Below are 10243 nucleotides of genomic sequence, written 5' to 3' on the forward strand. Positions count from 1 at the left end.
GGTGGGCCTGTGTCCCCCCTGCCACCCCACGCACGGTTGGCAGTTTTCCCCCTCACCCAACACTCAGGTGTAAGGACCTGGGCCTCTTCACCTACTGGTAGTTTTGCTGCTCAGCCCCTGCACCAAAGGGCCTAAGCTTGTTGGACTGGTTACTGCTCAGCCCCTGCACCAAAGGGCCTGAGCTTACTGCACTGTTTTGCTGCTCAGCCCCTGCACCAAAGGGCCTGAGCTCCTTATTGTACTGTTTTCTGCTCAGCCCCTGCACCAAAGGGCCTGAGCTTATTGTACCGTTTGCTGCTCAGCCCCTGCTCCAAAGGGCCTGAGCTTATTGTACTGTTTTCTGCTGCACAGCCCACGGTGACAGCGGACGCATAAGGAGTTGGTGTGGCTCCCCTCCTGCCCCAGGAGGGTCGAGCCCCGGCCCACTCGATTACACTTAGAATTCTCAAAAGGAAATTATATTCTGTTATAAATAAATTACAAAACAATTATTTGAATACACTCACACACATTCTGATGAATGAGCTTTTTTTATTTTTTAAGAAATACAATATATATACACTCGTTATTCATTTGTGTAAAAATGACTGTTCCTCGGTAAATGAGCACATTGTGCACATTTTGTTCTCACCAATCTCTGCCTTTTGAGATCTCATGCTCAGTAATCCCTTTTTTCCTACATCTCATGGATTAAGACTTCTCCTCCAGCGTGACAGACTTTAAATAACCTAATGACTAGGTGCCTGCAAAATCCCTTTGCCTGTGTTATAAATAACAATGTGTAGTCCTCAGTGAATACTAAGAATGTAAATCAGCACTGCTCTTGCTGTTATAGTATCAGAAAAAAACCGCAATTGAATTATAGCCTTATGTTCAACCATGGACCATGAAATTAGTAGGTAATATCAATGTACTGCAACTCATACCCTTAAAAAAAGGATCAGAATTGAAATTATGAAAAACATTTTTTTTTAACAAAACAACTACTATTCTTTGTAGCCCATTTGGACCATCACTGCATCATTTGTGACAGCAAAGGGTGAAAAATCGAATCTGCATTTGATTGGCAACTGGTTATTAACCACTGAAAATGCTCTAAAACTGGTAAATAGCAACATAAACCCTACTGTATAATTTCACTTTAAATTTTTCCTTTCTTCTTATTCTTTTATAACACATCTACTGTTCGCTACTAGTGGTATGTCTTTTAGATAGTAAGTTCCTAGGGACAAAGAGTAAGATTCAATTCTGTTTAGTTACATGGGTATAAATCTCAAATAACTACTGACTTCCATGATGTTACTCTAGATTTACACCCATGAGGTATAATCGGGGAATATGGATTCAGTGTGAGATTATGAATTCTCTGTATGTGTCTTTACCAAACAGCACGCTCCATTTTGAAGGTGTAGCCTTTTGTCTTCTCTGTTTTGTCAGGGAAGAGGTCACCTTGGCAACAAAGTCACCTGGCAGAGGTCTAAGATCCCCTGAAGGGGCTGAGCAGGACATCACCTGACAAAAGTTATAAAAGTTTATCACTTTATAAAAGTTATAAAAAGACATGAGCTGCTTTACTCACAGTCCCATTTTTCTCCCACTGAAGAGGAGGAAGAAACAACCCAACAAGTAGGGGCCTGATGAGGCAGAGGATCCAACCTATCTTCCTGAACATAGATGGTCCCCCACCACCACCCAATGGAAGGGTGAGCTAATGAGGGGCATTGTGTTTAGAGTATTGATTGTTTTCTAAGCAATCTCTACTGGCTTGTGCTTTATCTGTTAAGTAAAAAAGCAATGATGTTAGAACTCTGTGCAAAGTGTCTCCATGTGTGTAACAGGCTTTACAATCACTATTTGCATCATGAGAGAATTACACTGTAACCCCGAGGCTCACACCTGGGATGAAGTTCTGTGTTTAAGTAACAGGGGAGTCAGTAGGGTCAACACTGAGCCCAGGAGTAGGTAGCTGGCCAGCAGGTTCTGCTCTCACACTAGAGGGTCTGTAACTGAGAGTGTGCCTGGGGACCCCAAGCTTGGTGCAGTGGCTGGGCTCTGTTCAGCTACTGGAGGCTTAAAACACCTGGTGATCCCACCACAGGATCTCCTCACAGAAATCTAGTGAGTGTCCAAGAGAGGGCACTCGACTGGGACCTGTGACGACCAGGAGAACACTGAGCAGAATTTGGGCCATCTATTGTTATTTGTGTCTTGTCCTGTTCAGAGCACACTTCTGGCATTTAAATAGTAGTAAATAATAATACATTGTCATCTGTTGACCTATGATCCTGTCTTGACTTCAGAAAAAAGGATTTAATTAGCTTGCTATTATGTCCTGGGGTATATTGCTGACAAGATAAATATAATGCTGCTAAGAGGTATAATACTGACAGATTATATTAAAATGCTTTTTAGAATAAAAATGTAAGTAAAATAACTCAAATGATGAATAATAATGGGCTTTGCTATAGCATAAAGTAATTAGTGCGAGTCCTAATGAGGTAGGCTTGATAATTAGCCGAAGTAGGCCTAAGGGTTTGACATAAGGTCATAAATGGTGCACTCTCATGCTATGTGACAAACAAGTTAAGTGCAATAAAAATAGGTAACTGCATAATTGCATAAGTAAGCTTGAAATAGAGTATTTTAGGTATTTTTGCAGGTTCTGTAACTATACAGATAACTGCATTGATGCATAGGATTTATTAGGAAATTAATTGACACAAATAGCCTGTGTTAACAATTACAAATAGGACTGTGGTCAACCTGCATAACACTGTGACCCCAGAAACCCCCCATGCCCACTGGCAGGGAGCCCCCCATACTGTAGCTCACATCAGGACTCATTGCCCCAAAACATTGTTGTCATAATATATATCCCAAAGGTGTCATGTAAGGTATGTGTAAACTGGTGACATGCTGGTCCTGAAAGTCATGGTGTGATGTATGTACAGGCTGTAGAGAATGAGTTATAGATGTGTCCTGGAAATACATTCTTAAAATGTGTCTGGAAGACAGAGTGGACACGCATTGGCTCACAGGTCTGGGTGTCCTGAGCAAGATGTCACAACCACCCATGGGCAAAGGGCAGGACCAAGGTTTATTATGGTTATTGAAATGGTCAAATATGTGTAGGTAGAATAAGATAAAAGTTCTGAATATTTGCCCTGAAAATTGGGTGCATTGGGTCCCTGAAACAGTGTACACTGCATCTGCTATCTTTGTTTTCCATGAATCTTAGGAATGTGTGAGTATGCCAATAATCCTAAGAGCTATTTCACTGTTTGTGATTTTGTGATGTTTGGTTATATTAATGAGTGGACTTATTTGGATGTTAAGTAAAGTTTTTATCTATATCTGTTGTGTCTCACCAATCCCTTACTCAACAACAATCTTCTATGAAGCTGCATGGGAAGGACCTGTGTTAGTAACAAGTGTAATTTGAAATTCTTATAATTCACCAGGCTACACTTCTTTCTTATAGGTAATAGGCCCGATTCTCTTTGCCGGATTCAATGAAGTATGCCTAGTTAGTATCCTGTTACATGAATAAGAACAAAAGGATTTGGTCCTACACATAGTTTGTTTGCGCCTGCCTACTGTGTCATAATGCTAAAATCAAACAGGTTTAGCCACCACCCTTCGGTCTTCTAAATTTGTTTGATTTTCTTGACTTTGCAGGACCTAATTTGCAGTAACCAGAGCCACTAACGCACTTTCTGTACAAATAGTAGGCAAGGTCTAATGAAATCCCATCTTCATTTTATCTCTACATCTGCATTAACAATTTTTAAAGGAGTTTACTTACTGTAACTGAAGATTCTTCAAGATGTGTGGTCCCTATCTGTATTTCACATATGAGTATGCATGCACACCATGTGCCAGAGTCCTGAAATTCTTCAAAGCAGTGTCTGTTGGCCTGCACATGCACAGTAGCTCTCCTTGTTCTCCTGACTGAGGGTATAAGAAGCAGTGTGGTTTGACACCTCTCCAGTTCCTCGTTTTACCACAAATCCAACAGGTTCCAAAGCAGAGGGGATGGAGGGCAGGTAGTGGAATACAGATAGGTACCACACATCTCAAAGAACTTCCAGTTACAGTATGTAACCTCCACTTCTTCTTCAAGTGCTGGTCCCTATGTTTATTCCACACATGGGTGATTAGCAAGCAGTGTTCAAACTGGAAGGAAGCCGGTAACAAATATGCTGCTGATGCCCCTGCTGTGTCCACAGCCAAGGCATGAACTAGAGTGTACTGTGTCATGAACATGTGGCTAGAACTCCAAGTGGCTGCCCTGCAGGTGTCCTGCAGCAGAACCTCAGATAAGGATGCTGTGGAAGCAGTTTGTGCTCACATGGAGTGAGCTGTGACACCCCCAGGGGTGAGGAAGTTTTGCTATCTTATCGCACTCTAAGATGCATCCCAAAACCCACTTAGAAATCCTCTGGGAATATATAGCTAGCCCACACGATCTCTCTGTTATGGCAATAAACAGTCTCGGTGATTTTCTAATAGGTTTGGTTCTTTGTGAGTAGAATGCCTGGGCATGCTAAACTTTGAGGGAATGAAGTCTTTGTCTTTAGAGGAAGCATGGGGTTTGGGGAAAAAATACAGGCATTGTTTGATTAATATGGAATTCAGATACAATTTTGGGAAGAAATTTGAAGTGTAGTTGGGATGTTTTCTCTATGAAACATTGTATAAGGAGGATCTGCCATGTTGGATCTAAGCTCACTGACCCTCCTGTGATAGCCACTAAGAACACCACCTTCATGGACTGGTGCGTCATGGCACATGTTGACATGGGTTCAAAAGGTGGGCCTGTGAGTGTCAACAAGATGAGGTTAAGGTTCCATTGAGGTGTAGGTTTAAGCTCAAGTGGGAAGATCCTGATCTGATCTTTCATAAACCATGTGGTAGTATGGTGAGTAAAGATGGAACATCCTTCCACTGGGGGAGGAAGGCACTTACCGTTGCTAGCTGTACTTGCAGTGAACTAATAGCAAGACCTGATGTCTTCAGGGAGAGGAGATAGTCTGGAACAATTGGGATACTCTGTAGAATGTTGGTGGAGTTGTGCCAGTCTGAAAAAATCTCCATTTGGCCAGATAGCAGGTTCTAGTTGAGTCCTTTCTACTTTGGTTAAGGCTGTTACAAAGTGGGGCCAAGCATGAGTGTTCTACTTCCGACAACCATCAGGCTGTGAGGTGGAGTGAGCTCAGGTTGGGATGCCTTATTTCCCACCCCCTGTCCCCTTCCTGGATTAGCAGATTTGGGAATGGGACGATCCTGATTGGTAGGTGGGCAGACATCATTAGAAGTTCCATGAAGCAAAACTGTCTTGGCCAGTAGGGTGCTAGGAGAAGGATGTTGGTGCTTTTTCAATGTATCTTCCCCATGACTTACGGAAGTAGGGGAATGGGAGGAAAGGCATATCTGAGGCCGTTCATCCAAGACAGCAGGAGAGCGTCACCCTGGGAGTCCTGACCCATGGCTCCTGGGACAATATAGAGGTAGCTTTCTGTTTGTTTGGAACACAAAGAGGTCCCATAGTGGAGAACCTTATTGTGTAAATATCTCACTTAGGACTGTATCTGGAATTTCCCACTCATGGTCTGCCAAGAAGTTTCTGCTTAGTTTGTTTGCAAAGGAGTTGGGAATACCAGGGAAGTGTGCGTCCTGTGTCGTGATGCCATTCCTGATGCACCAGTTCCAAAGTCTGTGGGCTTGAGGCAGAGGGGGCGAGATCTTGCTCCTCCCTGTTTGTTTATATAGACCACCGTGGTGATATTGTCTGACATTATCTGTGTATGGAGCATATAAAGGAAGGAAGGCATTGCAAGCAAGTCAGTTGGCCCTTAGTTCCAGTATGTTTATATGTAGCTTGGCTTCTCATGGGGTCCAGGTATCCTGAGCAGTGTCATTGTCCAGGTGACCACCCCACCACAGGAGGGAGGCATGGGCATGGGAGGGCTGAAGGGAACCCCCACCATGACCCTTTCTGGATTTGACCACCAAGCAAGGAAGGAGTTAACTCTGGTGGGAACTGACACTGTGGAGTTGATGTGGTCCTTGTTCATCTGACAGATTGACTGGAGCCAAACTTGCAGACACAGCAAGTGGTGTCTAGGAAACGGCATAACGTAGGTGCATGCAGCCATGTGGTCTTACAGTGAAAGACACCTGTGGAAAGTAGCTTATGGTCTGTGGGTAATGCATGAAATCAGGTTGCTCATTGTATGAAACCCATATGCAGAGAGGAATGCTCTGGCAGAAACCAAGTCTGTCCTCGCCCCTATAAAGTTTATTGTCTGCTACCACAGAGAAAACCTTCCTAAATACTCTGGGTGCTGTCGTGAGCCCAAAGGGGAGGACCTGAAATTGGAAATATTCTTGGCCAACTGTAAAACACAGGAACTTCCTGTATGATGGGTGAATGTCCACATGGAAATACATGTCCTTCATGTCAAGAGCTGCAAAACCACATCCCTTCCTGAAGGGAGGAGATTATTGATGCCAACATAATCATCCAGAATTTCAGCTTTTGAATAAAAATGTTGAGTTGCCAAAGGTCCAGCTCCTGGTACTGCTGGTGGTGATCTGGGGAACAGGCAAAGAAAGATTGACCACGTCATCTGGGGATGATGAAGAGGGATCTGTCAGTACCTGTGGCTCCGGTTCTGGCTATTCCTCCTTATACACCAACAGAACCATTTATCAAGAGAAGGAGAAGTGGTACAACTCCTGAGAAGGTTGTGGACTCTTGCCACAAGTATCTCACAGACCCCAATAAAGCCAGAAAGATGGATCAATCGGTTGCTGGGGACCCCAAGAGAATCGGTACCAGTGGTCCCTGGGGGGTCATACACAGAGAAATGGCAATCATAACCCCTCGACTGTCTGTTGGGGGTCGAGTGTCTCCATGGAGATACTGGTGCAGCTATCTCCTCTAATTCATCCAAGTCTGAAAACTGTTCCAGTGGTAGCAGTGGGGCTGTTGGTACTGGGACACTCCTGCCAAATGGCTGGAGATGGGATGGCTCCTGGACATTGATATAGACTCTTGTTTCAGAGGAAGGACATCCCTCAGGAAGGCAGCATTGGAAAGAAGTAGAGACTGTGGATAAGGAAGAAACATATCCTCTGGTGTTATGTATATTTCTATATGCCCTGGTGTCCAAGGGGTTCCAACAGTCAAATGTGGAGAACCTGGCACATCTGTGGCAGCTGGACATTCTTTAGCTGAATGAGGCGGTACCGACAATGGATCCAGACCAGCACAGGTAGATGGAATCAATGAATGTCTGTCCTTATGTTTCAGTACCAAGGTGACCGACGGAACTGGCAGATCTTTCTTTTCATGTATCTTGCCCTCTAGTCTGGGGATCTTCAGTAGAGCTGGCTCCTTAGGTTCCATATGTGATGTCTCACCTGACCTGGATAGGCTCAGAGAGGAAGCATGTTTCTTATGGACAGTTCTTGAAGGAGATCTATCCTTGCACCCCTGAAAATGCCCTCTATTCTCATGGGGACCCTAGAAAAAGAGTCCTTAGGCTTAGATGTTGAAGGCTGTGCTCCAAGACATGTGCTTGGAGGGGCATTGCTAGTCAGCTGAGGCTGATGTATAGGGAGGTCTCCTTGGCCTGGACTGGAGAGGGGCCTCATAGCCTTGTCCATCAGATGCTTTCATAGGCACAGCTCCCAGGCTGCTTGAGTTCTGGGTGGGAAGGAGTGACATTTCTGCAAAGTGCACAATCTATGTGCCTCACCCAGATAGTACAGGCACTGTTGATGTTTGCCACTGATGGAGACGGAGCGAGGGCAGGAGATGAAATCCTTGAATCCTGGGACTCTGGGCATAGTCCTGGAGCTGGGAAGGGGTTCCCCAACTGAGGGAAAGAAATTCTCTGTGCTAACTATAACTTTAACTACTAAGCTAAAATATATAACCATTTACAAATATTTTCTTTCTTTGCAGGTTATACAACTAAGTGACAGAGGGCAAAATTCAGACTCAGGCCATGCAGCCGTAAGAAGGAAGTGGAGAGGTGTTGACCTTCACTGCCACTTATACCCTAGGTCAGGAGCACAAGGAGATCTACTGCGCATGTGTGGGCCAACAGACACTGCATTGAAGAATTTCCAGACTTGGGCTCAGGGTGTGCATGCATGCCCATGTGTGGAATACAAATAGGGACAAGCACTTGAGAAGAAACAGCCCCTATTCCTTCCTAGATCCAATTCTTTTTCTATGTACCCTTATTCTCAAAGTTTGTAACTATTTTATTTTTCACTATTGGCTTATGTTTTCAGTTGCCTTGCTTTAATCCACTAACACAAATAAATCAAGCAATGACATCAGTCCAAAACGTTAATAGCAAAAAAATCTTGAACTGCCTTTTCAAACTATCCCAAACAGTTACTGCTTGAATATTATGGGGTAGAGAGTTTCAGCAAACTCAGGCTAGAAAAACTGACAAAACGATTAGTAAAGTAGGGTTAAGTTTAATTAAATGTGCATAGATGTGAGCCAAATTCCTGAATATATGTGTAGAGACATCATTAAAATTCAAAGGTTAATAATAATATGATGGTATTTGGCTCTTTCGTAGCACTTTTCATTTGAGTCTCTGAAAGCACCTTTTGAATATGAATTAAACCTCGATGCTCTGTGAAGTAGGTGAATAATTATATCTCTTATGTTAAACCTGGGTAAACTGAAGCTATGAGAAGTAAAGTGACTTGCCCCAGTTCAAGTACTGAGTTATTGGTAGCATAGATAGAGCCTAAAAGATGAATTCATAAAATTCAAACCCAGGCTGATTTTGAATATATTCACCTTGTGAATGAACTTCTCTCACAGATTTGTTCTTAGAACCTAATTCAGAAGTTGCACACAATTTACTCTTCAGGTCTGAATTTGACCCTTGCAACTTGGAGAAAAATATTTGCAAAGACTGTAAGATAAAGCACTGGGAAGATTGATAATGTTTTGCTATGAGAGAGACAAGGTGGGTGAGGCAATATCTTTTATTGGAACAACTTCAGTTCATGAAAGAGACAAGCTTTGGAGCTTGCACAGAGCTTCTTCTTGACCCAAAGAATAGCTCTGTGTAAACTCAAAAGCTCAAAACAGAAGTTGGTCCAATAAAAGATATTACCTCACCCACCTTGTTTCTCTAATATCCTGGGGCTGACACAGGTACACTGTATACAATGTTTTGCTATGTCAATGGTTCGACGCAGTTGAAACCACTAGTCTGAAATGAGTATATTGACACTAACTATTTAAATAGAACAATCAACCCATTAAACTGTAACATAATGAAATGGGCTATGTCAGGCACTTCCACTGAGATCTCAATAGAAGAACTGTAGCATAACAAAGTGTCTATTAGAATCAGAGTGCATTATGAGGGACTGACTCACATGCTTGGGAGAGAGTGATATTGCTTTGTTCTTTTAAGTGAAGATTAAATAACCACAAAAATCAATTATAAAGCAATGGTAATGGTCTTATTTTAAATCACAAACACTGAAAGCAAAATATTCTATTACTTTTCCCAGACCAAAATGGATTGTGTATTTGGCCTTAACTACTATCTTACAATTCGCCCCTTTCTGCTGAGGCATGAGAGGACGTGTGTGTGTGTGTGTGTGTGTGTGTGTGTGTGTGTGTGTATATATATATATATATATATAATTTTAAAGGGACATTGGCAATATTAAAAAAACATTCTCTCTCTGGACATCTTCTATTTGTAATTATTACAAGTAACAATTAACTTGCTATAACTGAAAGAGACATAGAAAAAAGAGGATCCTTTTCAGTTTGTTTACTTTGTACAGTTGAGAGAAAAATACCCTCCCATATCTTTCTACACATGAGGAAGAGGGGCAAGAGATACATGGGGTTGCTGCGATTGATAGGTGTGGCAGGGGGCATGTGGAGCATCCACTCCCATAGCCATTTGTTTGGTGCAATATCTCCGCACTTAAAATACTGTAAAAGAGATGAATACCTGTGCCCTGAAAGGGCAGTTAAAGCTTTCCTAGTCAAACAGAACCAGGAGCTGCACTCGCTTGTTTATACATGGGGATGGCAGCTTCCTGACAAAATACCAGTTTGCAGTGGTATTGAAAAAAGCTTTAGCCTTCTGCAGTCTCAACCTGGCTAACTTTGGTACACATTCTTGTGGGATTTGGGCAGAGACATCAGCAACATCGGAGAGTTTTGAATCTCACA

At 42.8% G+C, this 10243-nt stretch overlaps 1 long non-coding RNA gene across 1 annotated transcript in view; it reads left to right on the forward strand.

Moving 5' to 3' along the window:
• LOC123369923 overlaps positions 1-9491 on the forward strand; it is a 61145-nt gene extending 51654 nt beyond the window's left edge. Inside the window, exons 2-3 of the long non-coding RNA XR_006579186.1 lie at positions 7070-7280; positions 7976-9491. This is a non-coding gene — a long non-coding RNA (uncharacterized LOC123369923). The remainder of the gene's footprint in view (positions 1-7069; positions 7281-7975) is intronic.
• The last annotated feature ends 752 nt before the right edge of the window (positions 9492-10243 follow it).

This window comes from Mauremys mutica, chromosome 1, assembly GCF_020497125.1.
Source record: "Mauremys mutica isolate MM-2020 ecotype Southern chromosome 1, ASM2049712v1, whole genome shotgun sequence".
NCBI lineage: Eukaryota > Metazoa > Chordata > Testudines > Geoemydidae > Mauremys > Mauremys mutica.